We start from the raw sequence: 14,651 nt of genomic DNA, 5'->3' as shown, positions 1-14,651 counted from the left end.
TTTAATATTAAAATCTAAAATGTTAAAATATTTTTCTAGTGTAATGTAACTTAATTTTCTATCAGTCCTGTGTTTTTGTCACTTACACAGCATACTGTGTTAAATTGCTGCCCTACCTACCATCCACGACTCATATCTGCCAGCCTGTCTGCCGGGCCCAAGTAGCCAATTAGTGGCACCAATCACAATTCTTGTAACAGTAATAAAAAAAAAAATCATAATTTTTTGGACTGCAAATATTCAGTCTCCTAGTGCCATTGAATTTCATTTACCTCCTGCCTGCCACTGCCAGCCTTTTTGTGCCAGGCCGTCTAGCCAACTATTTACACCAATCATAATTTTTGTCACAGTCAGACAGTATAGTTATTAATTTAAATAAAAAAATTTTTTAGTGTTGATCTATAATCCTCAGTTTGCTCGTGCCTTTGAATTGCACTTTTCTACTGCCTTCCAAGCCTGTGTGCCAGGCCTACTTAAAAAAATATTTACACCAATCATATTTGTTGTGACAGTATTCTAATAATTAAAAATTAAAATTTTTGGTAATAGTTGCTGTGATTTGAATCCTCAGTTTGCTGGTGCCATTGAATAGCACTTTCCTCCTGCCTTGCAGCCTGCTGTGAGCCAGGCCCACCTAGCCAATTGTTGTCAGCAATCATATTTCTGTTAACAGTATTGCAAAAATTGTCAATCATCACTGTTTAGACTGTCAGTAATCAGTCTCCTAGTTTCCTTGAATTGCATCTACCTCCTGCCTGCCATCCTTTTGTGCCAGGCCGTCTTGCCAACTATTTACACCAATCCTAATTTTTTGTCACAGTATAGTTACTAATTACAATTAAAAAAATCTTTATTGTTGATGATCTTAATCCTCAGTTTGCTTGTGCCTTTTGTTGTGACAGTATTCTAATAATTAAAAATTAAAATTTTTGGTAATAGTTGCTGTGATTTGAATCCTCAGTTTGCTGGTGCCATTGAATAGCACTTTCCTCCTGCCTTGCAGCCTGCTGTGAGCCAGGCCCACCTAGCCAATTGTTGTCAGCAATCATATTTCTGTTAACAGTATTGCAAAAATTGTCAATCATCACTGTTTAGACTGTCAGTAATTAGTCTCCTAGTGTCCTTGAATTGCATCTACCTCCTGCCAGCCTTTTGTGCCAGGCCGTCTTGCCAACTATTTACACCAATCCTAATTTTTTGTCACATTATAGTTACTAATTAAAATTAAAAAAATCTTGATTGTTGATGATCTTAATCCTCAGTTTGCTCGTGCCTTTGAATTGCACTTTTCTACAGCCTTCCAAGCCTGTGTGCCAGGCCTACTTAAAAAATATTTACACCAATCATATTTGTTGTGACAGTATTCTAATAATTAAAAATTAAAATTTTTGGTAATAGTTGCTGGGATTTGAATCCTCAGTTTGCTGGTGCCATTGAATAGCACTTTCCTCCTGCCTTGCAGCCTGCTGTGAGCCAGGCCCACCTAGCCAATTGTTGTCAGCAATCATATTTCTGTTAACAGTATTGCAAAAATTGTCAATCATCACTGTTTAGACTGTCAGTAATCAGTTTCCTAGTTTCCTTGAATTGCATCTACCTCCTGCCTGCCATCCTTTTGTCCCAGGCCATCTTGCCAACTATTTACACCAATCCTAATTTTTTGTCACAGTATAGTTACTAATTACAATTAAAAAAATCTTTATTGTTGATGGTCTTAATCCTCAGTTTGCTCGTGCCTTCGAATTGCACTTTTCTACAGCCTTCCAAGCCTGTGTGCCAGGCCTACTTAAAAAATATTTACACCAATCATATTTGTTGTGACAGTATTCTAATAATTAAAAATTAAAAATTTTGGTAATAGTTGCTGGGATTTGAATCCTCAGTTTGCTGGTGCCATTGAATAGCACTTTCCTCCTGCCTTGCAGCCTGCTGTGAGCCCGGCCCACCTAGCCAATTGTTGTCAGCAATCATATTTCTGTTAACAGTATTGCAAAAATTGTCAATTATCACTGTTTAGACTGTCAGTAATCAGTCTCCTAGTGTCCTTGAATTGCATCTACCTCCTGCCTGCCAGCCTTTTGTGCCAGGCCGTCTTGCCAACTATTTACACCAATCCTAATTTTTTGTCACATTATAGTTACTAATTAAAATTAAAAAAATCTTGATTGTTGATGATCTTAATCCTCAGTTTGCTCGTGCCTTTGAATTGCACTTTTCTACAGCCTTCCAAGCCTGTGTGCCAGGCCTACTTAAAAAATATTTACACCAATCATATTTGTTGTGACAGTATTCTAATAATTAAAAATTAAAATTTTTGGTAATAGTTGCTGTGATTTGAATCCTCAGTTTGCTGGTGCCATTGAATAGCACTTTCCTCCTGCCTTGCAGCCTGCTGTGAGCCAGGCCCACCTAGCCAATTGTTGTCAGCAATCATATTTCTGTTAACAGTATTGCAAAAATTGTCAATCATCACTGTTTAGACTGTCAGTAATCAGTCTCCTAGTTTCCTTGAATTGCATCTACCTCCTGCCTGCCATCCTTTTGTGCCAGGCCGTCTTGCCAACTATTTACACCAATCCTAATTTTTTGTCACAGTATAGTTACTAATTACAATTAAAAAAATCTTTATTGTTGATGATCTTAATCCTAAGTTTGCTTGTGCCTTTTGTTGTGACAGTATTCTAATAATTAAAAATTAAAATTTTTGGTATTAGTTGCTGTGATTTGAATCCTCAGTTTGCTGGTGCCATTGAATAGCACTTTCCTCCTGCCTTGCAGCCTGCTGTGAGCCAGGCCCACCTAGCCAATTGTTGTCAGCAATCATATTTCTGTTAACAGTATTGCAAAAATTGTCAATCATCACTGTTTAGACTGTCAGTAATTAGTCTCCTAGTGTCCTTGAATTGCATCTACCTCCTGCCTGCCAGCCTTTTGTGCCAGGCCGTCTTGCCAACTATTTACACCAATCCTAATTTTTTGTCACATTATAGTTACTAATTAAAATTAAAAAAATCTTGATTGTTGATGATCTTAATCCTCAGTTTGCTCGTGCCTTTGAATTGCACTTTTCTACAGCCTTCCAAGCCTGTGTGCCAGGCCTACTTAAAAAATATTTACACCAATCATATTTGTTGTGACAGTATTTTAATAATTAAAAATTAAAATTTTTGGTAATAGTTGCTGGGATTTGAATCCTCAGTTTGCTGGTGCCATTGAATAGCACTTTCCTCCTGCCTTGCAGCCTGCTGTGAGCCAGGCCCACCTAGCCAATTGTTGTCAGCAATCATATTTCTGTTAACAGTATTGCAAAAATTGTCAATCATCACTGTTTAGACTGTCAGTAATCAGTCTCCTAGTTTCCTTGAATTGCATCTACCTCCTGCCTGCCATCCTTTTGTGCCAGGCCATCTTGCCAACTATTTACACCAATCCTAATTTTTTGTCACAGTATAGTTACTAATTACAATTAAAAAAATCTTTATTGTTGATGATCTTAATCCTCAGTTTGCTCGTGCCTTCGAATTGCACTTTTCTACAGCCTTCCAAGCCTGTGTGCCAGGCCTACTTAAAAAATATTTACACCAATCATATTTGTTGTGACAGTATTCTAATAATTAAAAATTAAAAATTTTGGTAATAGTTGCTGGGATTTGAATCCTCAGTTTGCTGGTGCCATTGAATAGCACTTTCCTCCTGCCTTGCAGCCTGCTGTGAGCCCGGCCCACCTAGCCAATTGTTGTCAGCAATCATATTTCTGTTAACAGTATTGCAAAAATTGTCAATTATCACTGTTTAGACTGTCAGTAATCAGTCTCCTAGTGTCCTTGAATTGCATCTACCTCCTGCCTGCCAGCCTTTTGTGCCAGGCCGTCTTGCCAACTATTTACACCAATCCTAATTTTTTGTCACATTATAGTTACTAATTAAAATTAAAAAAATCTTGATTGTTGATGATCTTAATCCTCAGTTTGCTCGTGCCTTTGAATTGCACTTTTCTACAGCCTTCCAAGCCTGTGTGCCAGGCCTACTTAAAAAATATTTACACCAATCATATTTGTTGTGACAGTATTCTAATAATTAAAAATTAACATTTTTGGTAATAGTTGCTGTGATTTGAATCCTCAGTTTGCTGGTGCCATTGAATAGCACTTTCCTCCTGCCTTGCAGCCTGCTGTGAGCCAGGCCCACCTAGCCAATTGTTGTCAGCAATCATATTTCTGTTAACAGTATTGCAAAAATTGTCAATCATCACTGTTTAGACTGTCAGTAATCAGTCTCCTAGTGTCCTTGAATTGCATCTACCTCCTGCCTGCCATCCTTTTGTGCCAGGCCGTCTTGCCAACTATTTACACCAATCCTAATTTTTTGTCACAGTATAGTTACTAATTAAAATTAAAAAAAATCTTGATTGTTGATGATCTTAATCCTCAGTTTGCTCGTGCCCTAGAATTGCACTTTTCTACAGCCTTCCAAGCCTGTGTGCCAGGCCTACTTGAAAATATTTACACCAATCATATTTGTTGTGACAGTATTCTAATAATTAAAAATTAAATTTTTTGGTAATAGTTGCTGTGATTTGAATCCTCAGTTTGCTGGTGCCATTGAATAGCACTTTCCTCCTGCCTTGCATCCTGCTTTGAGCCAGGCCCACCTAACCAATTGTTATCAGCAATCATATTTCTGTTAACAGTATTTAAAAAATTGTCAATCATCACTGTTTAGACTGTCAGTAATCAGTCTCCTAGTGTCCTTGAATTGCATCTACCTCCTGCCTGCCATCCTTTTGTGCCAGGCCTTTTTTCAAACTATTTTCACCAATCCTAATTTTTTGTCACAGTATAGTGACTAATTACAATTAAAAAAATCTTTATTGTTGATGATCTTAATCCTCAGTTTGCTCGTGCCCTAGAATAGCACTTTTCTACAGCCTTCCAAGCCTGTGTGCCAGGCCTACTTAAAAAATATTTACACCAATCATATTTGTTGTGACAGTATTCTAATAATTAAAAATTAAAATTTTTGGTAATAGTTGCTGTGATTTGAATCCTCAGTTTGCTGGTGCCATTGAATAGTACTTTCCTCCTGCCTTGCAGCCTGCTGTGAGCCAGGCCCACCTAGCCAATTGTTGTCAGCAATCATATTTCTGTTAACAGTATTGCAAAAATTGTCAATCATCACTGTTTAGACTGTCAGTAATCAGTCTCCTAGTGTCCTTGAATTGCATCTACCTCCTGCCTGCCATCCTTTTGTGCCAGGCCGTCTTGTCAACTATTTACACCAATCCTAATTTTTTGTCACAGTATAGTTACTAATTACAATTAAAAAAATCTTTATTGTTGATGATCTTAATCCTCAGTTTGCTCGTGCCCTAGAATAGCACTTTTCTACAGCCTTCCAAGCCTGTGTGCCAGGCCTACTTAAAAAATATTTACACCAATCATATTTGTTGTGACAGTATTCTAATAATGAAAAATTAAAATTTTTGGTAATAGTTGCTGTGATTTGAATCCTCATTTTGCTGGTGCCATTGAATAGCACTTTCCTCCTGCCTTGCAGCCTGCTGTGAGCCAGGCCCACCTAGCCAATTGTTGTCAGCAATCATATTTCTGTTAACAGTATTGCAAAAATTGTCAATCATCACTGTTTAGACTGTCAGTAATCAGTCTCCTAGTTTCCTTGAATTGCATCTACCTCCTGCCTGCCATCCTTTTGTGCCAGGCCGTCTTGCCAACTATTTACACCAATCCTAATTTTTTTGTCACAGTATAGTTACTAATTACAATTAAAAAAATCTTGATTGTTGATGATCTTAATCCTCAGTTTGCTCGTGCCTTTGAATTGCACTTTTCTACAGCCTTCCAAGCCTGTGTGCCACGCCTACTTAAAAAATATTTACACCAATCATATTTGTTGTGACAGTATTCTAATAATTAAAAATTAAAATTTTTGGTAATAGTTGCTGGGATTTGAATCCTCAGTTTGCTGGTGCCATTGAATAGCACTTTCATCCTGCCTTGCAGCCTGCTGTGAGCCAGGCCCACCTAGCCAATTGTTGTCAGCAATCATATTTCTGTTAACAGTATTGCAAAAATTGTCAATCATCAATGTTTAGACTGTCAGTAATCAGTCTCCTAGTGTCCTTGAATTGCATCTACCTCCTGCCTGCCATCCTTTTGTGCCAGGCCGTCTTGCCAACTATTTACACCAATCCTAATTGTTGTCACAGTATAGTTACTAATTAAAATTAAAAAAATCTTGATTGTTGATCTTAATCCTCATTTTGCTTGTGCCATTGAATTGCACTTTTCTACTGCCTGCCAGCCTGTGTGCCAGGCCCAACTATCCAATTAGTGCCAGCAATCATATTTCTTTTAACAGTATTGCAAATATTGGTTATAAAGACGGAGGACTTGCTTGACTTATCCGCCAACAACTAGTGTTCAAGCCACAAGCTTTTAGGGCACTTTATAAATGTTTTACAAACATCGATTTTTCTGGCCGCTGCTACAGCAGTTGCTACAACAATACCCCAATTTTCAGTCATTTGTACATTCCTAATTTTTCTGGCCTCTGCTGCATCTCTGTGGGTACAAAACTCAAATAGAAAAAATAAGGCACATAACACTAGTGATTAAACTGTTACGAATTGTACAACTTAACACACCACTCATATCTGGTGGACCATTCAATTGAACGCAAAATGCAACAAATTTGGAAGAGTAGGACCGACCAAGCATCTTTATCCATCTCTTGGTTGCTCTAAATTATCTCTGTGTTCCATCTAAGCCATACCTGTACTCTATTGTGCAAAAGGATGGCATATGTTGTGTTTCATGCTGTTGTGCCTGTTGCGGGTCGTGGCCCATGATATAAAAAGGCTGAAGGAGAACGACCTGTAGTAATGGGTGCCCCATCCAGTTTTTAGAAAAATGTTCCTGGTTCCTCTCAATTATCTTTGGGTTTCTAAAATGGATGCCATACCTGTACTCGCTTGTTCAAAAGGATGGCATATGTGGTGGTGTTTCCTGCAGTTGTTTCTGTTGAGGGTGCTGGACCCTCTTATAAAAAAGCTGAAGGAGAACAACCTGGAGTGGGAGTCCAAGCATGGTTTTTGGGGCTATTTCACTTTTACAAACAATTATCTGTGGGTTTCACAAATCAATGCCGTACCAGTACTCTATTGTTCCAAAGTATGCCATATGTTCTATTTCCTGCTGGTATTTTGTTTGAGGGTCCTGGACACTCTTATAAAAAGGCCTAAGGTGAAAGAGGTGTACTGGGTGTCCACTCATTTTTCTTTTCTATTTCACATTTGACCAAAATTATCTCTGGTTTTGTAAAATCAATGCCGTACCTGTACTCTATTGTTCAAAAGGATGCCATACGTCCTCTTTCCTGCTGGTGTTTTTTTTTGAGTGTCCAGGACCCTCTTATAAAAAGGCCTAAGCAGAAAGAGGTGTACTGGTTGGCCACTCATTTTTATTTTTCTATTTAACAATTGACCAAAATGATCTCTGGGTTTGTCAAATCAATGCCGTACCTGTACTCTATTGTTCAAAAGGATGCCATACGTCCTCTTTCCTGCTGGTGTTTTTTTTTGAGGGTCCAGGACCCTCTTATAAAAAGGCCTAAGGAGAAAGAGGTGTACTGGTTGTCCACTCATTTTTATTTTTCTATTTAACAATTGACCAAAATGATCTCTGGGTTTGTAAAATCAATGCTGTACCTGTACTCTATTGTTCAAAAGGATGCCATACGTCCTCTTTCCTGTTGGTTTTTTTTGAGGGTCCAGGACCCTCTTATAAAAAGGCCGAAGGAGAAAGAGGTGTACTGGGTGTCCATCAAATAATTTTTTTGATTCAAATTTCCATTTGCAAAAAATTATCTATGGGTTTCTAAAATAAATGCCTTTCCTGTACTCTATTGTTCAAAAGTATGCCATATGTCCTCTTTCCTGCTGGTGTTTTTTTTTGAGGGTCCAGGACCCTCTTATAAAAATGCCTAAGGAGAAAGAGGTGTACTGGGTGTCCATTGAATCATTTTTTTGATTCAAATTTCCATTTAAAAAAAAATTTCTATGGGTTTCTAAAATCAATGCCTTTCCTGTACTCTATTGTTCAAAAGTATGCCATATGTCCTCTTTCCTGCTGGTGTTTTGTTTGAGGGTCCTGGACCCTCTTATAAAAAGGCCTAAGGAGAAAGAATTGTACTGGGTGTCCATACAATCATTTTTTTTAATTAAAATTCACGGTTGCAACAAATTATCCCCGGGTTTCTAAAATCAATGCCTTTCCTATAATCTTTTTTTCACAAAGGATGCCATATGTCCTCTTTCCTACTGCTGGTTTTGTTGAGTGTCCTGGAGCCTCTGCTAAAAAGGCCTAAGGATAAAGAGGTGTAATGGGTGTCTATTCAATGTTTTTTTAGATGTCCCGGTTGTAACAAATTTTTTCTGTCTTTCAAAAATCAATGCCTTTCCTGTAATCTATTTTTCAAAAGGATGCCATATGTCCTCTTTCATGCTGTTCTTTCTGTTGAGGCTCCGGGACACTCTTATAAAAAGGACTAAGGATAAAGAAGTGTACTGGGAGTCCAATCAATGTTTTTTTTCTATTTCCCGGGTCATATAACTGATCTCTGTGTTTCTAAAATCAATGCCTTTCCTGTAATCTAATTTTCAAAAGTATGCCATATGTCCTCTTTCCTGCTGGTGTTTTTTTGAGGGTCCAGGACCCTCTTATAAAAAGGCCTAAGGAGAAAGAGGTGTACTGGGTGTCCATTGAATCATTTTTTTTATTCAAATTTCCATTTGCAAAAAATTATCTATGGTTTTCTAAAATAAATGCCTTTCCTGTACTCTATTGTTCAAAAGTATGCCATATGTCCTCTTTCCTGCTGGTGTTTTTTTTGAGGGTCCAGGACCCTCTTATAAAAATGCCTAAGGAGAAAGAGGTGTACTGGGTGTCCATCAAATCATTTTTTTAATTCAAATTTACATTTGCAAAAAATTATCTATGGATTTCTAAAATCAATGCCTTTCCTGTACTCTTATTCTATTGTTCAAAAGTATGCCATATATCCCCTTTCCTGCTGGTGTTTTTTTTTTGAGGGTCCTGGACCCTCTTATAAAAAGTCCTAGGAAGAAAGAATTGTACTGGGTGTCCATCCAATCATTTTTTTGATTCAAATTCACGGTTGCAATAAATTATCCCCGGGTTTCTAAAATCAATGCCTTTCCTATAATCTTTTTTTCACAAAGGATGCCATATGTCCTCTTTCCTACTGCTGGTTTTGTTGAGTGTCCTGGAGCCTCTGCTAAAAAGGCCGAAGGATAAAGAAGTGTACTGGGTGTCTATTCAATGTTTTTTTAGATTTCCCGTTTGTAACAAATTTTTTCTGTCTTTCTAAAATCAATGCCTTTCCTGTAATCTATTTTTCAAAAGGATGCCATATGTCCTCTTTCATGCTGTTCTTTCTGTTGAGGCTCCGGGACACTCTTATAAAAAGGCCTAAGGATAAAGAAGTGTACTGGGTGTATAATCTATGTTTTTTTAGATTTCACGGTTGCAACTAATGATCTCTGTGTTTCTAAAATCAATGCCTTTCCTGTAATCTAATTTTCTAAAGGATGCCATATGTCCTCTTTCATGCTGCTGGTTTTGTGGAGGGTCCTGGAGCCTCTGTGAAAAAGGCCTAAGGATAAATAAGTGTACTTGGTATATAATCCAATTTTTTAGAGATTGCACGGTTGCAACTAATGATCTCAGTGTTTCTAAAATCAATGCCTTTCCAGAAATCTATTTTTCTAAAGTATGCCATATGTCCTCTTTACTGCTGCTGGTTTTGTTGAGGGTCCTGGAGCCTCTGCTACTAAGGCCTAAGGATAAATAAGTGTCCTGGTTGTCTAATCCATTTTTTTTTAGATTTCCCGGTTGCAACAAATTATCTCTGGGTTTCTAAAATCAATGCCTTTCCTGTAATCTATTAGTCAAAAGGATGCCATATGTCCTCTTTCATGCTGTTGTTTCTGTTGAGGCTACGGGAGACTCTTCTAAAAAGGCCTAAGGATAAAGAAGTGTACTGGGTGTATAATCTATGTTTTTTTAGATTTCACGGTTGCAACTAATGATCTCTGTGTTTCTAAAATCAATGCCTTTCCTGTAATATAAATTTCTAAAGGATGCCATATGTCCTCTTTCATGCTGCTGGTTTTGTGGAGGGTCCTGGAGCCTCTGCGAAAAAGGCCTAAGGATAAATAAGTGTACTTGGTGTATAATCCAAGTTTTTTGAGATTGCACGGTTGCAACTAATGATCTGTGTTTCTAAAATCAATGCCTTTCCAGAAATCTATTTTTCTAAAGGATGCCATATGTCCTCTTTACTGCTGCTGGTTTTGTTGAGGGTCCTGGAGCCTCTGCTACTAAGGCCTAAGGATAAATAAGTGTCCTGGGTGTCTAATCCATTTTTTTTTAGATTTCCCGGTTGCAACAAATTATCTCTGGGTTTCTAAAATCAATGCCTTTCCTGTAATCTATTAGTCACAAGGATGCCATATGTCCTCTTTCATGCTGTTGTTTCTGTTGAGGCTACGGGAGACTCTTCTAAAAAGGCCTAAGGATAAAGAAGTGTACTGGGTGTATAATCTATGTTTTTTTAGATTTCACGTTTGCAAAAAATTATCTACAGGTTTCTAAAATCAATGCCTTTCCAGTAATCTATTATTCACAAGGATGCCATATGTACTTTTTGATGCTGTTGTTTCGGTTGAGGCTCCGGGAGCCTCTTATTAAAAAGGCATAATGAAAAATAAGTGTACTGGGTGTCTAATCAATGTTTTTTTCTATTTACCGGTTGCAACTAATGATCTCTGTGTTTCTGAAATCAATGCCTTTCCTATAATCATTTTTTCAAAAGGATGCCATATGTCCTCTTTCTTGCTGCTGGTTTTGTCGAGGGTCCTGGAGCCTCTGCTGAGCATAATAAAGAAAAAAAATAATAATTTAACTTGACTTAATAACTGAAGCATGACTTCAGGAGTCAGGTGTGGTCGTAGGTAGTGGTTGTTGTTAGCAGATTATTTTTATTGCAAATTGCAATTGCCACAGCGTGCATAAAATGTGCGTCACTAGTCCAAATTTTAAGTTTTTTTTTTTCATTCAGGATTAGTTTGTGGACCGGCGCAATATTGGAAAGGCAAAAAACAGGTCTCCGTACCCGTTGATATAAGGGGTGACTACTACTGCTTTTACCAGGCTCCTCTTGGATAGCCCCAGAAAGTGTGACTATGAATCCCAAAAAGAAAATTAAATTAAGGTTGAAAACTAACTCCAAAGTAACTTGTAAAACCTGGAGCTCCTCAAACACACGTCCTACCGCAACAGCTATAGGCTCCGCCACCCACAAATCTTAACTTTTTCATGCGAATTGATATTGCCACAGCTGGAACAACAGTAAATAACATGTGCGTCACCACAGTCTCCAAAGCTGTTGTCGGATGTATACAAAAACACTGATAAAGTATTCCTTTAGGAGAGCAAAGAGATGGCTACCGGAACATTCCAGGAACTTCACAAGAGTAGCTGTATTGTGTTTCTGGTGATGTTTGAGATATCTGGGTAGTGTACAGGGAAGGCAAAAATCGCCTCCATCTCTGTGCACCACAGGACAGGACGTTCTTCTCATCCATAAGCACATGAAATTGCTGGCATTTTCGTCGCTTCAAGAAGTTCAGTTTTTGTGGTGATAGATAGTACAGAATTAAATAAACTTTGGTTTCCTACCATACTCAAGACAATCTTGTATTTAAAAATTCGTACTTGCTGTGGGAAACAGTGGCCTGTCCATACCAGGAAGATGATTTAGACAGAAGTAATGAGCTCTGCTTGCAGGTGACACATGTTTATCGTCAATCATCAAAGGGGTTGCATGCAGAATATGGCTGATGGCCCCTTATTCATATGTTTGTCCAGAGCCACAACATTTGCAAACAGCCAGAAGAAAGGTCGGTTCTCACCAGCCTTAAGTTGAGCTTCATTTACCAAATGCTGATATTCAAAAAAATAGACAAACAGTGCCTTAAATAACACATTTGCGATATGGATTCACCAGAGCAAGGTCATTGCAAGTACTAAGTTCACACGATAACAAAATTAAAATGCCACAACTACGCAATCTTCACCTTCAGATTATTATTGTCACACTCCATTGTACTCCTATGCCCAGCTCCCTGCTCTTGTTTTTGTTGAGGGTCCTGGAGCCTCTGCTGAAAAGGCCTATGGATAATAAAGTGTACTGGGTGTCTGTTCAATGTTTTTTTTTATTTCCCGGTTGCAAGTAATTATCTCAGTGTTTCTAAAATCAATGCCTTTCCTGTAATCTATAATTCAAAAGGATGACATATGTCCTCTTTCATGCTGTTGTTTCGGTTGAGGCCCTGGGACCCTCGTATTAACAAGGGCTGAGGATAAATAAGTGTAACCGGTGTCTAATGAATGTTTTTTTCTATTACACGGGTCATATAAATGATCTGTGGGTTTCTAAAATCAATGTCTTTACTGTAATCTTTTATTCAAAAGGATGACATATCTCCTCTTTCATGCTGTTGTTTCGGTTGAAGCTCCGGGACCGTCGTATTAAAAAGGCCTGAGCATAAATAAGTGTCACGGGTGTCTAATCAATGTTTTTTTCTAATTTCACGGTTGTAAATAATGATCTGTGGGTTTCTAAAATCAATGCCTTTCCTGTAATCTTTTATTCAAAAGGATGACATATCTCCTCTTTCATGCTGTTGTTTTGGTTGAGGCTCCGGGACACTCGTATTAAAAAGGCCTGAGGATAAATAAGTGTAACGGGTGTGTAATCAATGTTTTTTTCTATTTCACGGTTGCAAATAATGATCTGTGGGTTTCTAAAATCAATGCCTTTACTGTAATCTTTTATTCAAAAGGATGACATATCTCCTCTTTCATGCTGTTGTTTCGGTTGAGGCTCCGGGACCCTCGTATTAAAAAGGCCTGAGGATAAATAAGTGTCACGGGTGTGTAATCAATGTTTTTTTCTATTTCACGGTTGCAAATAATGATCTGTGGGTTTCTAAAATCAATGCCTTTACTGTAATCTTTTATTCAAAAGGATGACATATCTCCTCTTTCATGCTGTTGTTTTGGTTGAGGCTCCGGGACCCTCGTATTAAAAAGGCCTGAGCATAAATAAGTGTCACGGGTGTCTAATCAATGTTTTTTTCTAATTTCACGGTTGCAAATAATGATCTGTGGGTTTCTAAAATCAATGCCTTTACTGTAATCTTTTATTCAAAAGGATGACATAGCTCCTCTTTCATGCTGTTGTTTCGGTTGAGGCTCCGGGACCCTCGTATTAAAAAGGCCTGAGGATAAATAAGTGTAACGGGTGTGTAATCAATGTTTTTTTCTATTTCACGGTTGCAAATAATGATCTGTGGGTTTCTAAAATCAATGCCTTTACTGTAATCTTTTATTCAAAAGGATGACATATCTCCTCTTTCATGCTGTTGTTTCGGTTGAGGCTCCGGGACCCTCGTATTAAAAAGGCCTGAGGATAAATAAGTGTAACGGGTGTGTAATCAATGTTTTTTTCTATTTCACGGTTGCAAATAATGATCTGTGGGTTTCTAAAATCAATGCCTTTACTGTAATCTTTTATTCAAAAGGATGACATATCTCCTCTTTCATGTTGTTGTTTCGGTTGAGGCTCCGGGACCCTCGTATTAAAAAGGCCTGAGCATAAATAAGTGTCACGGGTGTCTAATCAATGTTTTTTTCTAATTTCACGGTTGCAAATAATGATCTGTGGGTTTCTAAAATCAATGCCTTTACTGTAATCTTTTATTCAAAAGGATGACATATCTCCTCTTTCATGCTGTTGTTTCGGTTGAGGCTCCGGGACCGTTGTATTAAAAAGGCCTGAGCATAAATAAGTGTCACGGGTGTCTAATCAATGTTTTTTTCTAATTTCACGGTTGCAAATAATGATCTGTGGGTTTCTAAAATCAATGCCTTTACTGTAATCTTTTATTCAAAAGGATGACATATCTCCTCTTTCATGCTGTTGTTTCAGTTGAGGCTCCGGGACCCTCGTATTAAAAAGGCCTGAGGATAAATAAGTGTAACGGGTGTGTAATCAATGTTTTTTTTCTATTTCACGGTTGCAAATAATGATCTGTGGGTTTCTAAAATCAATGCCTTTACTGTAATCTTTTATTCAAAAGCATGACATATCTCCTCTTTCATGCTGTTGTTTCGGTTGAGGCTCCGGGACCCTCGTATTAAAAAGGCCTGAGGATAAATAAGTGTAACGGGTGTGTAATCAATGTTTTTTTTCTATTTCACGGTTGCAAATAATGATCTGTGGGTTTCTAAAATCAATGCCTTTACTGTAATCTTTTATTCAAAAGGATGACATATCTCCTCTTTCATGCTGTTGTTTCGGTTGAGGCTCCGGGACCCTCGTATTAAAAAGGCCTGAGCATAAATAAGTGTCACGGGTGTCTAATCAATGTTTTTTTCTAATTTCACGTTTGCAAATAATGATCTGTGGATTTCTAAAATCAATGCCTTTACTGTAATCTTTTATTCAAAAGGATGACATATCTCAACTTTCATGCTGTTGTTTCG

Source organism: Bombina bombina, chromosome 4 (genome assembly GCF_027579735.1).
Source record: "Bombina bombina isolate aBomBom1 chromosome 4, aBomBom1.pri, whole genome shotgun sequence".
Classification (NCBI taxonomy): domain Eukaryota; kingdom Metazoa; phylum Chordata; class Amphibia; order Anura; family Bombinatoridae; genus Bombina; species Bombina bombina.
This window is presented reverse-complemented; position numbering follows the sequence as displayed.